Consider the following 19,327-nt stretch of genomic DNA (forward strand, 5'->3'; position numbering starts at 1 on the left):
TTTGGTTTCCATTACTGCAGAGTGATAGCACCTGGTCCTAGAGAGTTCTTTAAGAAATTACTGTGGGAGCAGCAGGTGGCATGGTGGTTAAGGCAGTGGGACTCCCACATGGTTGATCATGGTTCAAGTCCTGGACCTAGTAGCTTGACAATCACACATGTGCATGTGTGCCCAAGTCTGAGGAGGAGAATGGAGAAGAGGGAATTGTGCTATGTTCATCCCCCCTCCCCCTGGGGGGATGATATCTCACTTTCCCTCCCACTGTCTCTCTGTGTCTGTGTCCTCTGGCGAGTGCATTTGCCCTATGGTAAAAACCTTAAAAAGCAAAGAAATTAGTGTAGCTACCGTTATTTTTTAGTACTTTTAACTTTATAGTAGAGTTAAAAATGATTTATGTATTGCCATTATAGTATTAGAGTATTCTAATTTGACTATATTTCTGTTTTATGGTAAGTTTTGTACTTATATATATTTTCATGTTATTATCATTCTTATTGCTTCTCAGCCTTTTGGCTAAGATCAAGTCTAGTTAGCATGTTTTAGTTTCTCAGGAGAACTGCCTTTAGCATTTCTTATAAGGCAGGTCTAATAGTGATGAATGTTCACAGTTTTTGTTTATATAGGAAAGTATTTAAGTTGTCTTCATTTTTGAAGGACACCTGTGTAGGTTATAGTGTTCTTGGTTGGCACTTTTTTCTTTTTCCTAATGCTTTGAAATGTATCATCATACTCTCTTCTGACCTACAAGATTTCTGCTAAGAAAACCACTGATAGTTTTTTTACAGTTCTTTTGTATGTGATAAGCTTCTTTTTCTTGTACTTTAAAAAAAAATTGTTTTTTGACATTTGAAAATTTGACTAAAGTATGTGTCAATCATTTTGAATTTGAATTTCTTTAGGATCGTTTACTATTGCTTTATTTTGTTCCTCTGGCTTCACCTCCCTCCCCCCATTATTCGTGACCTGTGTGACCTTGGGCTGATGGCTACACATTTGAAGAAGTAGGTAGGGTCCTCTGTCAGACTTTCCAGACTAGCTTCTGCAAGGAAATCCTTCATCAGTCAGCTTGTGTAACGGTTCTGGTTGGTCTTGTTGCTGGAATCTTCAGGTAGGCTGGTGGGGTACTTGGGGCAGCAGTTGAGTAAGCTTGGATTATGGGCCCATGGGAACTGGCCTGGCATGGGATGGGAGAACCAAGCCTGAGTCTGTGGGGGCTGGCTTGGTACTAGAATCTGCAGGCACGGTCCTTGTGATTGGGTGGGTGGGATGGTTCTAGAGCCCGGGACCAATGTAGAAGACTTGAAGCCAACGTCATGGGAATGAGACTGGAACCTGAATTCATAGTGGCTGACCTGCCTCTAAGGTGTGTCTGGAGCTTTGGTCTGCAGGAGTGGGCCTTAGTCTTAGATCTGCTGGAACCAGCGTGAAGTCTCGGTTCACAAGGGTGGTTTTGGAGCCCAGGTCTCCTTAAGTGGGCCCAACCCTGGGATCTACTAGGCAGGCCTGGACTCTTGGTCTTTAGGAGCCTGGGGGTACAAGAACTCCTTAGAGCCTGAGGCTGGCCTGGTAATGTGGTGGGCCTGGATCATATGTCTGCAGGGCTAGCATGGAGTTTGTGACAACAAGGTTGGCCTGGTGCTGGCTTTGTAGTTTTTAAAGGATGTATACTTCTTTTATAAAGTAAATATTTAGTTCTTTTAACACTTTTGATATAAATATAGATTTTTCAGGAGAGAAATAGTATGGTGTAATGCTAGAGGGGTGGACTCAGCCACTCAGTTGAAAGTCCTTAATTAATTCACTATAATAAATCTCTCTGTGCCTATTTTCTTACCTTGAAAATGTATGTAATTATGCCAGCTATATCTACATAAGAAGGATTTCAAGAATAGGAGGCTAAAAGATTTACCTTAAATTTTTATCACAGGAGTATTTTCTATGTACAGTCTAAGACTATCCATGGAACTTGGTAGGGTGAACAGCTTTTTTTAGGGGAAGGGGGTTTTTGTTTGTTTGTTTGTTTGTTTTTTAGATTTATTTTTGCTATAGGGCGCCTGCTCTCACCAAAGAGACAAAGAGACAGAAAGTGAGAAATCAGCCCCCTGAGGGATGGCCACATCGCAATCCCTTCTCCTCCATTCTTGTCTTGGAATTTTGGACACACACACACATGCACCTGGCATGAATTTTAAGCTGCCAAGTCAGGAAGTCAGACCACAGTTGACTATGTGGGAATCCAGCAATGTAACCATTATGTCATCTGCTAGTCCCAAGGGCGAGCAGTTTTGATGTAGATAAAAGGAAGAAAATACCTTTATGCCAACAGAATAATACATTTATGTAGTTAGAACTAGTATGTATTCTTAGAGAATGCAGCCTGTCATCCTCTTCCTATATTAAAGTACTTAAAGAGTGAATTGTTTTAAAATCCCTCTTCTCTGTAAAATGAATTCTAACCATTTAAGTAATTCATAATTTGAAATAGTATTATTCAGTTTAATTCTTCCCAGTTATTCTAATTTTTAAGGACATGGGTTGCCACATTTCTCTCTTAAATCAATTACTGTGTCTTTTAATACACTTTCACTTTTGATGAAGAATTGGACATCCATATAACTACTGAAATTTAAAAAAAATAGTCTATAGCAGTGCTTCTGAAATTTTCATTTCCATATAACTTCATAGGAATTTTGTTGAAGTGCAAATTCTGACTCAGTAGCTCTAGGTATAGAACCTGAGAATCTTACTCTCAGAGGGTGCTGTTACTAGTTATAGACTATACTTGAAAGTGGCATAGGACTTAAAATACGGTAGTATAGTAGGCTAGCACTAAATTTTAGAGGAGGAGGAACTTTACAAAATTAATCATCTAAAAAAGTATCTTTACTCTTTAAAGATGACAATATTAAAACTAAGAAAATTTAACCATCTTGATAAGGTCATCATAGTTAGTAGTAGAGCCATGGAAATGCCATCTTATCCTAATTACAGTATCTGTATACTGTGCTACACCAGTACTTCTCAAACTTCAGTTTTTTTATATATACCATGGGGACTATTCAGATAAATCTATGTATAGAACCAAAAGTCCCTAGGAATGCCATGTTACAATTGTTCCTTTTTTAAGTAATCAAGGATATTATTAAATTATGGTAAGGTTTGTCAAACAAGGTCTCAGTGATATCTGTACATCTACACTAAGGAACAATGAATAACATATACAAATCATCCACCAGAATTTCAGAAATTCTTTTCCCTGCTGTTTTCACAAATCTTTTCCTAAGATGTTCTGGAGAGAGAGAGAGACTTGTCTGTTTCATTACTAAATAAAGCCAAATAAAGAAATAAAGGGATTTTGCATGGAGAGAGATCTAATAGGATTTCACTTTGGAGAGAATTATGACTATATTTCACCATAGGACCCACAATGCGGATCCTAGGAAATGTTATGTATAATTCCTCTGTACTCTCTGTCCCTAATTACTGAAGGAGTAATACCATATATGAAACCAAGGCCCTTTGGACAGATGAAGAGTCTTGTTTTCAGAGGGCTGAAAGTAAAGTATGTAAATATTAAGATATTCCATTTGAATCAAAATAAAAGAAGAATGAGTCTCTCTGACTCATCTGTCCTATAATTTATATTTTATTGTGATTGAAATAATTTAACACAGTCTGAACAAGAGAAGGAAGACATCACTAATTTTGGCAGACCTTAAAATAGTATACCAACTCTCTAATGTTAGCCATTTTTAATCATCTCCCTTTTTAAACAAAAATAGATAAATAATACCATTATATCATTACAGAACATGGGAAAAATTATAATTTGCCATAAGTAAAAGATAACAGTAAATACACATGTTGTTAAATCTGCTAGAGGATATTGCCCATAGAATGTTTTGAATATGAGCCCCTCTATTATAAAGGGAGAATGATAAGTCTTCAAGAACCGTTAAGGGCATATGTTTATGGATGTAATGAAAAAGACTGAAAGAGAATTTAAAAGGGGAAAGCTTTCTATGTGATTTGATGCTATTTAATGCTCTGTCCATGTATTCCCTAACATCACTCTCAATATCTGAATGTCACATACTTTGAGAAATAGTATACCATACCATGTTGTTCCTTAATCAATATTCCCCTATCCATAGGCACTTAAAGATATGTTTAAGGGGGGATAGTTGGTGGCGTGGTGGATAAGGCACCTGACTCCTACATGGCCAACTGTGGTTCGAGTCTCAGACCTGGCGACTTTATAACCTTCTCTCTCTATCTCTCTCTCTCTGTCTGTCTCTCTCTCTGGTAAATTTAAATAATAATAATAATAAATAAAATTAAATAAATAAATAATTTTTAAAAGGTATGTTTAAGTGAACTGAAAATATAAGTTATTAAACCAGGCAATTTATTCTGAATTATAGACTTGTTAGAGTTGAACAAAAACCATGAGATTACCTACTACTTAAACTCACTCATTTAAGGATGTAAAAATGAAGGACCCAAAACAATAGATGAGTAGCCTAATATAAAGTTTTGTTTTCAATGATGCTGAGATTTTTAAATTGCCAATCTGATAGCTCTCTGAAGCTTGTTGTCAAATGAATGGCTTAAGGCAAATGAATCTTGTTGGCATTTTGGCATTTTACTTAAGATCAGTCAGAAAGACAGTGGTTTGGTAATGAGATAGAATGGAAGGGTTATATACATTTAGAAAGAATAAATCTGCCCCCAAATACTTCAGAAGAGGTAGAAAGAGAAAAGTTAGGCTGGTAAAGATACTTGGCTAGAGTTCCACCCGTATTTTTTAGATTCTCCAAGGTTAAAGGATAGAGAGGCAGTAAAGTGGCTATATTTGGAACCTGCCTTAAGTGAGAATCTTTTAAACTTCTTTTACCATTACAGAATTATTTCATATGTTACTAATTATGCCTGATATCAAATGTTTGTTGACTTCACTGTTTTTTTTTTTTCTAAAGTTCCACTCTTCTGTATGAGTTTAGTGGAAGTATATTCAGTCCTCTGTATCTGCAGATTCCTTATCTGTAGTTTCAACCAACCATGGACTCCTTATCTGTAGTTTCAACCAACCATGGACCAAAAAACTTTGTGTTATTACTGATGTGTACTATTTAATAAAACCTACCACACTTTTTCTTTTTCTTTTAGAAGTTTCTGCTATAGGGTGAGTGTGCGCGCCAGAAAGACAGAGAGACAGAAAGTGAGAAATCACCTCCCAGGGGGGATAGCCATGCCACAATCCCTTCTCCTCTGTTCTCCTCTCGGGATCTTGGGCATGCACGCACACATGCCCAGCATGAGTTTAAGCCACTGGGTCTGGGACTCGAACTGCAGTCAACTACATGGGAGTCCAGCGACATAGTCATCACACCATCTGCTGGTCCTCTTACCTTGCTTTAATAGTAAAATTTAAGGCCTTTTCTAGCCTATACAAAAATATGAAAACTTGACAAATAATGTAGAGTCAGCTTCCTCAGCAGGTGAGTTTAGAAGATGAATTGGCAACATGATTATGTATGAAAATTAAGAGTTGTTTGGTTTGCAAATGATATAATCTGCTATGATTTAGATAATAATTTGTCCCCCCAAGTGTTCATATGTTGTCATTTGGTCCCTGATACAATGGTTTTGGAGGGTAGTGAGACCTTCCTAAAGGGAAGGAACCATCGGATTGTCTAGAAGCATGGCTAGACAGAGCAAGCAGAAAAGTCTGTTTCCTCTCCCCTACCCCCCCTTCCTTTTTCTTTCTCTCCACCTATGCTGGCCTCCCTTCCAGCTTTTGTCAGCCATGTTATGATGCTGATCCCACACTTTTGGTCTTTCTAGCCACCAGAATCATGAGCCAAAAACCTCTATTTTTTATAAATCATCCAGTTTCAGATATTTTTGTTTAGTAACACAATAATAAAACAGGACATTGGTTCAGTGTGCAGAGTGTGTTACTATACAGGTACCTGAAAATATGTATGTGGCTTTGGGATTGGGTAAAAAGCAGATGTTATAAGAGTTTGGAGAAATAGGCCATGAAAATTCTAGATTCTGGTGAAGGTTTGTAAGAGAAATCGTTTATAAATGAACTGAAACATTTCAAAAAGTTGGTTAAAAAGGTGTGACCACAATGCTGATAAGGATATGGACAGTAAAGGTTATTATGAGAAGGTGTCAGATAGAAATGAGGAAATTATTGGGTATTGGAGAAACGCCAGTATTATAAAGTGGCAAAGAATGTGAATTATTTGTGTTCATGTCCTAAGATGTTATAGAAGGCCAAATTTAATACTTATAATCTAGCAGAAGAAGTTTCTAAATAGCAAGTGCTCAGGTTATTGGTTGTCTAACTGAATTTAGTGAAATTTGGGTGAAAGGGGAGCAGACAGGAAAATTTGAAAAATTCACAACTTGACCATGTAAAGAATAAAAATAAAAAGCATATTTGGCAGAGAACACTGAGTGTTGCCAGGCTACCAGTATTAAAGTGATTAGAAAGCCAGATGATAATATTGACAATGGGAAAAAGACCTCATGTATATCTCAGAGATCTTCAGGGCTACCTCTCCCATCACAAGCCTAGAGGCCTAAGAGCAGAGTGGTTTTCAGCAAAGGGCCAACTATTGGTACACTGCTCTGTGCAGCTCCCTGCATCCCAGTGTAGCACTTGGTTGCTTTAGCCATGATTCAAGGCTCAAGGCACTGTTCAGTGGAGTACAGGCTATAGGTCAAGACAGTGGCAACAGCAGCATCCAAGGCAACTTGGGGCTACATGTGGTGATAATTCTTCAGGAGTGTAGAAGGCAAGAGTATGGCAGCATGGCAGTCTGTATCTAGATTTCAAAGGATGTATTTAAAAGCCTGGGAGTGTAAGTAGATACTTGCCCCAGGGACAGAGCCACTGAAAGCCTTCACCAGGGCAGTACCAAATGGAAGTGTGAGGTAAGAGAGGAGAGAACCCACCACAAGGGCTATGCCTAGTGGAGCCACAGGGACAGGACTACCCTTAAGATCTCAGAATTGTAGAGCTGCTGGGAACATGTGGTGACCACCTGGGAAAGCTATAGGCCCTAGACTCCCAAGTACAAGTAGCTATGTTGTCTGCGACCAGCAAAGCCACAGGGTCAGACCTGCCCAGGGTATTGGGGCCCATCTTCCACTTGGGGATATAAGGCACAGTGTCAAAAAAGATTGTTCTTAATCTTTAAGATCTAATGTCTGCCTTTGGGGTTTCAAACTTGCTTGGGACCTGTTATTCCTTTCTTTTTGTGGAATGGAAATTTCTACTCTTACGCCAGCCCTACTATTACATCTGGGAAGTTGCTAAAGTGTTTTCTTGATTTAGCCAGCTTTGTGCAGTGGCAGTATCGTAGCCAATGAGGTTTATCCGAGGCGCGATTATTGCTAATTGATTTATAGGCTTATAGCTGAGAGTTTACCTAAATTTCTGATAAGATTTAGGATTTGGAATTTTGGGTTGGTGCTTGCAGAAACTAATACTTTCAGGACTATTGAGATTTATGTGGGAAAAAAAAGAACTTTGGGGGTTAGAGGTAGAATGAAAGGTTCATACATTACAATTTAGTCCCTAGTATAATGACTGGGAGGTGGCTTAGAGATGGGGCATAATGGGAAATTCTATCCATTTGGCTGAGTGCATGGAAGGAACAAACAGAAGTAGAGAGTGTTTTCTATTCATTCCCACCCTCTCCCAATGTATGTGCATGCCTTCCTCTCTGCTTCTATCAGCCATGTTGTAATGCCGACCCCACACCTTTGTAATTTCTAGCACTAGAATTGTGAGCCAGATAAGCCTCTCTCCTTTTTTTTTTTTTAAGAATTACTTAATTTATTATTATTATAATTTTAAATTTACTATAGGGTATGTGTGCTCACTAGAGAAAGACACACACACACACACACACACACACACACACACACAGAGAGAGAGAGAGAGAGAGAGAGAGAGAGAAAGCCACCAGATGTGGGACTGAATCTGTGTTCAGCCATGTGGTAGTACAGTGCCTTAACCATCGTGCCACCTGCTGGCCCCAAACCTCTGTTCTTTACAAATCATTAAGTCTTAAGTATTTCTGTTTAGTGATACAATAATGGAATAATTTATTACCCAAAATTTAAAGAGGAAAGGTCGTAGAATTAAGGTTATTATAAAATATCAAGTTGTCTCAGAAACCATCAAACAGCAAGAATGAAAACAAAAAAGCAATCAGCTAGACAGATTCAGGACCAGATCAGAAACATAGGAAACTAGAACTTAGAAATCAGACCATTGAGACTGTCTTTTTCTGTAGTTTCTTTGTGTGTGTGTGTGTGTGTGTGTGTGTGTGTGTTTCCTTTGTGACTGAACCTAATTCTATCTGACTAAAGTGTTTATTTGTCTATATATGGTATGGGGGTGGGAGGGTGGGTATTATTTTTATCAGCATTGAACTCCTAGCCATTGCAGTATTTATTACTAATAGTGAGTGGAATAGGGTATTATGGTTGGCTTTACATGGGTTAAATCTTCAACCCTATAACCGAGGATAGAATATTGTGTTTGGTAGCCTCATCAAAAGCCCAATGGGAAGAGAAATGTTAGCAAACGGCAGAAGAGGATGTTACAGCACTTATCTTCTTGCAGAAACATCAGTTTGAACAACTATCTGCACACAAAAATGCCTTCACAAGAGCTAAGGAAATCAGATAATATAATCCCTTTATGTAGGACATAAATAAAAGAGACATTGAAGAAGGTAGGAAGGACATTTTAACATTTCCTATGACACCTCTCTAACAACTCTAGCAGCACAAATGCAGAAAGTAATACCCTTCATGTGGGGGAAGGAGAAGGAAAAGAGCACTGGATTTTGCCTTGGATCCCCAATACCAGGCCTGCCCTAGTATAAAGCAATCTCAGGAAGACTCTCAAGAGTTCCAGACTTCAGACCAGTAAACTAGTCCCACACCAGTGCCAGGCCTGCACCAAGATCCCACGTTGATCCTACCCAAGTGCTGACCGAGGAACCAGGACAGTATGCCTGAGGACTGTCAGTAAACCTGCCTCCACACCATGAAGATAAACTGCCTAGAATCTCTGGACAGGATGACTAGTAAAGGGCTTTCCCAATTGAAGCAACTCTGTAAACTTCAAATGCATGTATGCCAATGTATAGCTATAAGGATTGGCAAATAATCAGAAAAAAATGAGGCCACCACCGGAAAAAAAAGAAAGGGGGAAAAACCCCCACAGTACTAGTAACTGACCACATAGAAATTCAGATTTATGAACTTCCTAACAAAGAATTAAAAAGTAATTTACTTGAAGCTCAGTGAACTATGAGAAAACAGTCACCTAAGAAAACTTATGAATAAAACAAGTGGGACCAGCAGATGGCGTAGTGATTATGTCACTGGACTCCCACATACATGGCTGACCGCTCTTTGAGTCTAGGATCTGATGGCTTCAAAATCACCTCAGACACATGTGTGTTCCTAAGATCCTGGTAGGAGAATGGAGGAGAAAGGCGTGCACGTGCCCCAGGGCAAAAACCTCTAAAAGATTAAAATAAAACAATAAGTTAACCAAAGATATAGAAAAACAAACCAAACAAAAACAAAAAAGAAAGAAATTCTGGATTGGTTCTAGCCCTGTGGCCTAGTGGTTGAGGGAGCTAGATCACACATAGCCAGCTGCTTGGTTTGCCATATTTGGCAGCTTGAAAATTACACTTAACGCACACGCGCGCGTGTGTGTGTGCACGTGCATGCGCCTCAAGTGTGTGTATGTGTGTGTGTGCACGTGCATGCGCCTCAAGTCCTGAAAGATAGACGAATGTAGGAGAAGGGACTACAGACCATGCACTATTGGAGGGGATGTCCTTTTTCTTTTTCTTTCCTTTTCTGTCTCTCTGGCTAGTGCACATGCACTGTGGCAATTAAAAAAAAAAAAATTCTGGAGCGGAAGAACACAATATTTGAATGTGTACAACATAAGGTAATGTTCAATGTAAAATGAGATGTGTATGTCTGTGTCCTATATCTGATTATTGCACCCTGTATGCATGCTTTGGAAAACTCTACTACACAAAGATGTATAATTATATGTAAACCAGAAATAACAATCTTTTAAAAACTAAAGAAAGAATAAAATCTACATTTTAAAGCAAACCCAAAAAATGAACTTAAAATTTCTTTAGAGAGTTTCAATGGAAGACTTTATCAAGCAGAAGAAAGAATTAGTGAGCCTAAAGACAGATCATGAGGAATTACCTAGTCAGAAGAATAAAAATAAAAAAAAGAATGAAAAAAAGAGTTCAACTTCAAGTGAAAATATACATATATATGTAATATAGTTTCTCTATATATATATATATATATATATATATATATAGTTTACAAGAGCTCCAGAATGAACTGAGAAAGAGAAAAGAACAATTAGTATATTTAAAGAAATAAGGCCAGAAAATTTCCAAAATTTGGGGGAAAATGTAAGTATGCAGGAACAGGAAACCTGAAGATTTCTAATCAGGTTTGATCCAGATAAGACCACAACAAGACATCATAGTCAAACTCTTAAAATCAGAGACAAAGAGAGGATTCCAAAAGCAGCAAGAGAAAAAAGAAGCTAGCACATAAAAGGGAATTCCAATAAAGCAATCAGCAGATTTCTCAATAGAACACTTACAGGTCAAGATAGAGTGTGATGGCATATTAAAAGTGAAAAAAAAAAAAACTGCCAGCCAAAAGTAACAAGGCAAGTCTCTTCTTCAGTAATCAAAGAGAAATAAAAACTTTCCCACACAAGTAAAAGGTGAGGTAGCTCAGCACTAGATCTGCCTTTTAAGAAATGCTAAATGTGAGGCCAGCAGGTGGTCGTGAAGGGTGCTGGACTTCCACATGGGCGATCAAGGTTCAAGTCCTGGACCTGGAGGCTTGCTTTCTCACTCCCCACTCCCCCTTACTCTCTCACTCTGTTCTTCCCTGGCCAAATTTAAATAAATAAAGTTAAATAAAAATAATTATTAAAAAAATTATTAAAATAAAAAAGAAATGCTAAAGGGAGTTCTTCAAGCTGAAAGAGAAAAGGATGCTAATTAGTACATGAAAACCTATGAAAGTGTAAAACTCACTGGTAGAAATACCTAAGCAAATTTAGAATAATACCATAGTAGTGATGTGCAAATCAATTATATATTTAGTATGAAGGTTAGAAATAAAAAATAAATAGGTACAAATAAATGGAAATATATCCTGTGCTCATGAATTAGAAAATTAATATTTTTAAGTCCATACTTCATGAAGTGATGTATGGATTTAATCCAATCTTATCAAAATTCCAACAGCATTTGACACAGAAATATAAAAATGAATCCTAAAATTTGTGTGGAACCTCAAAGACCCCAAATAGACAATGCAATCTTGAGTAAAAAACACAAAACTGGAGGTATCATACTACTTGATTTGAAATTTACAAAACTGTAGTAATCAAAACAGCATGGTTCCAGCACAAACCATCCCCCCAAAAAAGCCAAAAATAAACAATGGTGAAAGGGCAGTCTTCAGTAAATGATGCTGAGAATACTGGCTATTTTCATGCAAAAGAATTAAATTAGTCTTTCATGTCACACTATATAGGGTTACTTCAAAGGTTTGTAGAAGTTTCAACCTAGTGAGGAAATCAGTAGCAAATTGAACTGTAGTGTAGGAAGTCACATGGCAGACCACAGGTTCAGATTTCTGGGTTGACCTGAAAACACACTGTGTGTGTATGTGCACCCATGCCTAAGATCCTGCAGAGCTGAAAGGCTGGACAAGGGGTATTGTAGTGTGACAAGGTCCTGTCATTTCTCTCTCTCATACTCTGTCATGAATAAAAATTTTTTAAATAATTTAGAAAGGTTTTAAAAATTGTGGATACATCATTTTAATATGTTTATTTTTATGCCAAAAAAAAAAAATGAAAGAAAAGAAATTGAAGTTGATGGGACCAGCAGGTGGCATGTTGATTAAGGTGTTGGACTCCCACATGGCTGATCACAGTTCGAATCCAGGACCCAGCAGCTTGAAAATCATGCCGGGTGCATGTGGGTGCATGTGGGTGCATGCCAGAAATCCCAAGAAGAGAATGGAAAAGAGATTGTGGCATGGCTATCTCCTTGTAGAGTGATTTCTCACTTTCCCTTTCTCCATCCCTCTCTCTGTCCCTCTCCAGCAACTACACACTCTGTGGCAAAAAAATTGAAATTGATATATAGTTTTTTGATACTACACATTTTTACAAACTTTTTGAAGACCTGTACAAAAATCAAGTCAAATTGGATTAAAGATTTAAACATTAGGTTGAGACTATAAAACTATTAGACCAAGATACAGGACAGAACCTTTTTGACAATGACTTTTTGGATATGCTTTCAAAAGCATAGGTAAGAAAAAAATAGAAAAATAGGATCATATCAAACTAGAACCTGAGTTTATTTGATGCAAGAAAAAAATTTGAAATGGATGCATTTTTTAAAAGAATTATTTTATTCATTTGTTTATTTCAATTTGACCAGAGAGGGTCAGAGAGAGAGGGAGAGATAGAGAAAGTGAGAAAGCAAGCCACTAGGTTCAAGACTCGAACCATTGTCCGCCATGTGGGATCCCAGTGCCTTTAACCACTATGCCACCTGCCGGTCCCAAAATGGATGCATTTTTTGGTTTTTAAAATTTCTTACTTACACTTAATTTTTATGAGTATTCATGGGGTACAGTGTGGTTTTTCAAAGCATACATACAGTGTGTGATAATTCAATCAATAATATTACCATGATTATCATCAACAAAGAACACTGCATTATGTTGGGCACCTTTGATATTTTGTTTTACTAGTTTCTGTTTTCTTTTTTTTTTCAGGGGGGAAGATTGTGTTTGCCTCTGTGTGTGTGTGTGTGTGTGTGTGTGTGTGTGTGTGTGTGTGTGTGTTTAGTTGAGGGTTTTGCATCTGCATTTGTAATATTGGTCTAAAGTTTAACTTTTTTTTGTTGTGTCCTTGACTTCTTTTGATATCAAGATGATGGCGGGTGACTTCCTAAAATGAGTTTGGAAGGGTTCTTTCCATTTGGATCTTTAGAAATTGTTTGAAGAGAATTGGTATTAATGCTTTCTTAAAAGTTTTGTATAATTCATCAGTGAAGTCACTGGAATCTTGGCTTTTCTTTGTTGGGAGAATTATTACTGATTCAATCTCATTGCTTGTTAGGGTCTGTTTAGGCATTCTATTTCTTCCTCATTCAATCTATGTATATATTATATGTGTCCAGAAATTTGTCCATTTCCTCTGGTTGTTCCAATTTGTTCACATGTAGTTGCTCATCATATTTCATAGTAATCTTTTGTATTTCTGTAATGTCTGTTGTAATATCATCAGTTTTTCATTTTTGATTTTATCTGGATCCATCCTCTGTTTTTCTTAATCTAGCTAATAGTTTGTTAATTTTGTTTATCCTCTCAAAAAACTAGCTTTTTTGTTTCATCAATTTTTTTTGTATTGTTCTTTAATTCTCTATTTCTACTCCAATATTATTTCCTTTCCTGTATTACTTTTTTAATTCTTTCTTTTCCAGTTCTTTGGGGATGCATCTTTATGTTATTTTTTTTTGGCCATGTTTCTATTTTTTCTTATGAACACTAATTGCTTTAAACTTCCCCTATGAGTACTACTTTTGCTGTATCCTAAAGATTTTGGAGAGTTGTGGTTTCATTAACATTTGTTTCAAGAAAAATTTAAATTTCATTCTTAGTTTCTTTAGTAGTTTCAAAGCTGTTCAGAAGTAAATTGTTTAGTTTCCATGTATTTGTGGATTTTCAGAAGCTTGCTCTTTTTTTATTCCACGTTTGATCCTATTGTGGTCAGAAAAAACGCTATATATGATTTCTTTTAAAATTTTAAAGGCTTGGGACCAGCAGTTACAGTAATGGCTATGTTGCTGAACTCCCATGTAGTCACCCATAGTTCGAGTCCCAGACCCGGTGGCTTAAACTCAAGCCAGGTGTGTGTGCGTGCTTGCCCAAGATCTGAGAGGAGAGTGGAAGAGAAGGTATTGCGGCATGGCCATCCCCCCTGGAGGGTGATTTCTCGCTTTCTATCCCTCTGACTCTCTCTCGTTCTGGCGAGCACATGTGCCCTATAGCAAAACACCTCTAAAAAAAATTTTTTAAAAGGCTTATTTTGTGCCCTGTTATGTGGTTAGTCTTCAAAATTTTTCCATGCTAGACTGAGAAGAGTGTGTATTTTGTAGTTGTTATGTAAAATGTTCTATATATATGTCAAGTCTATTTGGTTTATGATATCATTTAAGTCCTGTATCTTTTTTTTCTGTGTAGGTAACCTGTTCACTGAGAGTAGTGTTTTTAAATCCCCACCAATTAGTATGCTGCATTCTCTCTCCCTTTGGGTCTAGGGGTCTTTTCTTTTCTTTTCTTTTTTTTTTCTGTTGTATTTGGGTGTTCTGATGTTGGGTACTTAAATATTTCTAATTGTTTTAGCTTCTTGGTGAATTAATCCCTTTAATGCTGCATTTTGGCATAGAAAAATATGTCATGACTTTTCAGACAGCCCAATATATACTGACCTCCTTTGTCTCTTTCACTGATTTTAGCTTGAAGTCTATGATGTCTGATATTAGTATTGATACTTAAACTTCTTTTGTTTGTTATTTGGATGAAATGGACTTTTTTCATTCCTACATGTTCTGTGTATGTCTTTGCCAATGAAATGTTTCTTGTAAGCAACATATAGGGCCTTCTTGTGTGTATTTTTTTTTCATTCAACCAATCTGTGTACTTTAATTGGATAATTTAGTTAATTTATATTCAATGTTATTGATATGTGCAGACTTACACCTACCATTTTGTTACTTTCCTAATTGTTTTGTATTTTCTTATTGCTATTTATCTCCCTTTTCTTTTCTGATGTACTGTTAAACCAGCTCTTTAAGAAATATGTAAATGACTGGTACATTTTTTTTCCTTAGGTTTTTGCCATAGGGTGTGTACAATCATCAGAGGGAGACAGTGAGAGGAAAAGTGAGAAATCACCCCCCAGGGGGGATGGCCATTCCCACAGTACCTTCTTCTTCACTCTCCTCCTGGGATTTAGGGCACACACGCACACGTGCACACCCACCCACCCCCCACACACACAGTGTGATTTTATAGCCACCAGGTCCAGGTCTTGATTCATAGTTGGCCGTGTGAGTGCCTTAACTGCCACACCTTCTTCTGGCCCCACTACATTTTTTTTTCTTTTAATAATGTATATTTTTCCTAAACATTTTTAATATCCCTGACATATCCAGAGGAAATGAAATCGTTATGTCAAAGAATTATCTATACTCTCATGTTTATTGCACCATGAATAGTCAAGATATGGAATTAACCTGTGATCTTTCAATGTAGATAAAGAAAATGTGATATGTATATACAGAGAAATACTATTCTACCTTAAAATAAAGAAACTCTTGGGACCAACAGTTGGCGTCATGGCTGTGTCACTGGACTCCCATGTAGTCAACCGCGATTCAAGTCCTGGACCCGGTAGCTTAAACTCATGCCGGGCGTGTGTGCTTGCATGCCCAAGATCCCGAGAGGATAATGGAGGAAAAGGGATTGTGGTGTGGCCATCCACCCTGAGGAGTGATTTCTCACTTTCTGTCTGTTTGTCTCTCTCTGTCTTTCTGGCAAGTGCATATGCCCTATAGCAAAACCTCCCACCACCACCTCCCCCCCCAAAAAAAAGAAACAAACAAACTATCATTTATGACAACACACAGATTAATGTAGAAGGCATAATGCTAAGTGAAATAAACCGGGCCCAGAAAGAGATGAACTTTATGATTTCACATAAAATGTCAAACTCCTAGAGGCCAACAGGTGGTATGGTGTTTAAGGTGTTGGATTCCCACATGGTTGACTGTGTTTCGGGTCCCCAGACCTAGCAGCTTGCTTTCTTACTTTCCCTCTCTCTCTTTTTCTCTCTCTGATCAAATGAATATATAATAATAATAATAATAATAAAATCATTATTAAAAAAAGTTAAACTCCTAGAAGCAGAGTAGAATGGTGGTTGAGAGGGCATTTGAGGATAGGGGAAGCCGAGATATTAATCAAAGGAAACAACATTTTAGTTAGGATTAATGTTTTCCACATGTATTATATAATGTGGTGAGTATAATGTATAATGATATGTAATTTACTTCAAAATTGCTAAGAGTAGATTTTAAATATCCTCACCCCTTCCAAAGTATATTAGGTAGGTGATGGATATGTTAATTATATAGATGTAATTATTTTTCCATGTGTGCATATACTAAAGCATCATATTGTATACCATAAACATAGAGTTTTTTTTTGTCCAAAAAAGTACTTTGACAAGAAAACAGAATTTAATCCACCGCAAGGGTTTTATATAGTTCCTTACAAAAGAGAAGTGATTTCAAAATTTTAATTTTCTTATAACTTTTAAAAAACAGGTAATGGGACAAGTGAAATATGCCTGTGTTATCAATCTGAGCAGTTAGGAAAGCAAGCAAAGGTACAATTAGTGTTATAGAATCAAGGATTTATTATAGGAATAATACCTTACACAACTGTGGGAGAAACTGCAAGAAATCTGAAAAAAAGGAGATTGAAATGCATAGAAAAGTTACTAATCAGTCTTCTTGAGGCACTATTGTAGGTGGACAAATTTGTGTTTGCAAGGGAATATGGGAAGCTAAGCATTTCAAACTACTGAAGTGGGATCTTAACTTACAGCTGGTGGATTAGTCTATGAAAGGCTGTTGCCTCTGCTTTGTACATACTCTGTAACTATGCTGATCTTTAGAACTAATACTTGTAGCTTTACTTCCATTTTTTAAGTCTTGTGTACATTTATTTCTCTAGACTCCTCTAGAACTGATCAGAGAAGTGGATTCTGGGAAAGTACTGGCTTATTTGAATGGACATTATGAAATTGCAATAATGTGTCTTATGATCTAAGTAAAGAATACACTAAGGATTTGGTCATTGTATTTATATAATTTTAGCAAGGAATATATTGACAAACTCCTTTCATGAATAATTCAGTGAGATTTTGGATGAAACAGCAGTACTTTGGGGATTTTGATGCTAATCATATCTTGGACTTAAAGTTTTCAGTTGTAGTTGTGTTCTTTTCTGTGAAAAGAAAATCTCTTCATTTGATAAATATTGGGAAAGTAATAAAATGGAAATCCCTATACTTTCCAGCCAAAATTTTATTATGAAAATACAGCAAAGTTGAGAGAATTTTGTCTTGAATGTCTATATAGCCACAATCTGGATTCTATTATTAATATCTTATTCTTTTTTCATTGTAGATATCTAGCTATCTGTCCCTCAGTTTGTCTGTTAATCCTTAAATACCACAGACTGGGTAATTTGTAAAGAAAAAAAAATTATTTGGCTTATACTTTTGGAGCCTGGAAAGTCCAAGATGAAGGAGTCACATCTGGTGAGGGCCCACTTTACATATGGTATAATGGCAGAAGGGTAAGAAAGCAAATGAGAGAGAGGAAGGAGGGAGGCTGGAATTTATCCTTAATCAGGAGCTCATTCTCCTGACTAAACCACTCCCATGATGATGGTATTAATCTACTAATCAGCTCTTATTGGTCCCACTTCATACTGTTGCAATGGCAGTTAATTTTCTAACAGTAGAACATTGGAGGACATATTGAAATCATAGCATTCATCTTATTTTTGATGCATAGTAAATGGCAGGTATCTGTATGCTTCTCCTAAATACTTTAGGATGCATATTATTAACTAGAATTCAGTATTGATTTGTAGATTTTTTTTTTCCTTTTGGTAGAAAATTAACATACAGTGAAATAAACACCTCAAGCCTTTCTCTGAATTTTGACAGATGCTTTTATCTGTGTAGTTAAAATTTATATCAAGATATGGAGCAATATTACCATGCTGAAAAGTTCACCTATGTTTCTTCTTCTTTTTTTTTTTTTTTTTTTTGAGAGGTTTTCGCTATAGGGTGCGTGCGCTCGCCAGACAGAGAGAGAGACATAGAAACAGAAAGCGAGAAATCACCCCCCAGAGGGGATGGTCATGCTGCAAGCCGTTCTCCTCCTCCATTCTCCTCTTGGGATCTTGGGCACGCACACACACGCGCCTGGCATGAGTTTTAAGCCACGGGGTGCGGGACACGAACCACGGTCGACTACGTGGGAGTCCAGCGACATATAGACATTACGCTAACTGCTGGTTCCCCACCTATGTTTCTTCTTAATCAAACCTAATATCCATACTTAAAAGGCAACTATTACTCTGATTTTTTCCTACTGTAGATAGGTTTCACCTGCCCTAGAATTTCATTAACAAGTAATTATTACAGAATACTCTCTTGTGTGAAACTTCATTCACTCAGTGTAATGTTTTCAAGACTCAACCATGTTGTTATATATGTCTATCATTTTGGTCTTTTTTAATTCTTGAATAGTCTTTCATTGTAGGAATATGAGAATTTGTTTTTCTGTTTTCCTATTAATGGACATCTTGGGCTTTTTCCAGATTATGACTAAAGGAACATCTTTGGGGACCAACAGATGGTATAATAGTTATGTTGCTGGTAGCCAACTGCAGATCGAATCGCAGACTTCAGGACTTAAAACTCATTGCCGAGAGTGTGTGTGTGTGTGTGTGTGTGTGTGTGTGTGTGTGCGTGTGCCCAAAATCCCCAGAGGAGGATGGAGGAGAAGTGATTGCTGCGTGGTTATCCCCTCAGGGGGGTAATTTCTTGCTTTCTGTCTCTCTGTCTGTCTCCATGTCTCTAGTGAGCACACATCCCCTATAGCAAAAATCTCTCTTAAAAAAAAAAAAAGGAATATCTTTGTTCAAGACTTTTTTGCCAACGTATGTTTTTATTTTTCCTGGTAACATATTGTGGAGTGTGGCACAAGGCAAAATGATTGTACCATTTCCATTAATGATATAATTTCTGCTGCAGGGCATATATGGGTCCAGCAGGTGGGCAGTGTTTAAAGTGCTGGACTCCCACATGGCAAACTGAGGTTCAAGTTTCAGACCCAGCAGCTTGTAACTTACCCTGGGCACATATGCCTGCTCCTGCCTTCCCTAGATCCTGTGAGGAGAATGGAGGAGAAGGGATTGCAGTATGGCCATCTCGCCTTCATCCCCCACCCCTGGTAGGAGTTTGAATTTCTCACTTTCTGTCTCTCTCTGTTTCTCTAGTGAACTCACATGCCCTATAGCAAAAATCTCTCTCTGAAAAAGAAAAAAT

General features: G+C 37.3%; 1 non-coding gene across 1 annotated transcript; it reads left to right on the top strand.

The window, feature by feature from the left end:
* Positions 1-7,356: 7,356 nt before the first annotated feature.
* On the top strand, positions 7,357-7,499 carry LOC114006176 (U4 spliceosomal RNA). Its single transcript, XR_003547931.1, has one exon. It is a non-coding gene; the product is annotated as a U4 spliceosomal RNA (small nuclear RNA).
* Positions 7,500-19,327: the final 11,828 nt, after the last annotated feature.

Source organism: Tupaia chinensis, unplaced genomic scaffold, assembly GCF_000334495.1.
Source record: "Tupaia chinensis unplaced genomic scaffold, TupChi_1.0 Scaffold000075_1, whole genome shotgun sequence".
Taxonomy (NCBI): domain Eukaryota; kingdom Metazoa; phylum Chordata; class Mammalia; order Scandentia; family Tupaiidae; genus Tupaia; species Tupaia belangeri.